Consider the following 1107-nt stretch of genomic DNA (forward strand, 5'->3'; position numbering starts at 1 on the left):
TAGAATCACAAAGTGGATCTGTCCATCAATCTAAAATGCTATTTAACGCAGTAGTCACCAGCAACAGGTGGCTACTTAAATTTAATTGTTAACTAGGGGCACCTGGGTGGCTCAGTCGGTTAAGCGTCCGACTTCGGCTCAGGGCATGATCTCACAGTTTGTGGGTTCGAGCCCCGCGTCGGGCTCTGTGCTGACAGCTCAGAGCCTGGAGCCTGCTTCAGATTCTGTGTGTGTGTCTCTCTCTCTCTCTCTGCTCCTTCCCTGATCACACTGTCTCTGTCTATCAGAAGTAAATAAATGTTAAAAAAAATCTTTAAAAAATGATAAAAAAATAAAAAGAATTGTTAAAACTGATCAAAATTAGATAAAATTTAGAAATTTGGCTCCTCATTGAATAGCCATATTCAGTAGCCACATTACGGTGTTCAATGATGTTCAATGACTGTATAGAATCGACAGCTACCATAGTGAACAGTGACAAATAGAATATTTTCCTATCATTGCACGGAGTTCGATTGGACAGTGCTCCCTAGACTCATACAGGGGGCTGGCCAGCTTTTAGATTGGCAGCTCTGGGCCCTGATCCTGGTTCAATCAGGTGACAGTCATGTGTCACCAGCATGGTAATTTATGCAAGACTCACCCCACACAAGAGCCTATTGTGAGAACTTAGAAAGTGATTGGTGGGGGTGGGGGTGCGCCTGGGTGGCTCAGTCGGACTCCTGGTTTCTGCTCAGATCATGATCTCACCATTTTTTAATCAGGTTGGGATTTTTCTCTCTCCCTCTCTCTCTCTGCCCCTCCTCCATTCTCTTTCTTTCTCAAAATAAATAAATAAACTTTCAAAAAAGAAGAAAGTGCTTGGGGGATAGAAAAACATTCTGAAGCTAACTCCTGATCAAGGACCCACGCCAGCATCACCCCTTGTGTGAGCCTTCTTACTCCATTAAGAGACTAGTCATACCTTCTTCTAAAAGCCCACTGCAGTCTCTTCAGAGACTGTGTTGTGGTATGATTAGTACATCCATATCCGTAATCCAATCCGATTTTGGATTATGGGCTTTCTGAAGCCAGGACTATGTGTCTTTTACTTTTTCTTAATGTTTA

Source organism: Suricata suricatta, chromosome 9 (assembly GCF_006229205.1).
Source record: "Suricata suricatta isolate VVHF042 chromosome 9, meerkat_22Aug2017_6uvM2_HiC, whole genome shotgun sequence".
Lineage (NCBI taxonomy): Eukaryota > Metazoa > Chordata > Mammalia > Carnivora > Herpestidae > Suricata > Suricata suricatta.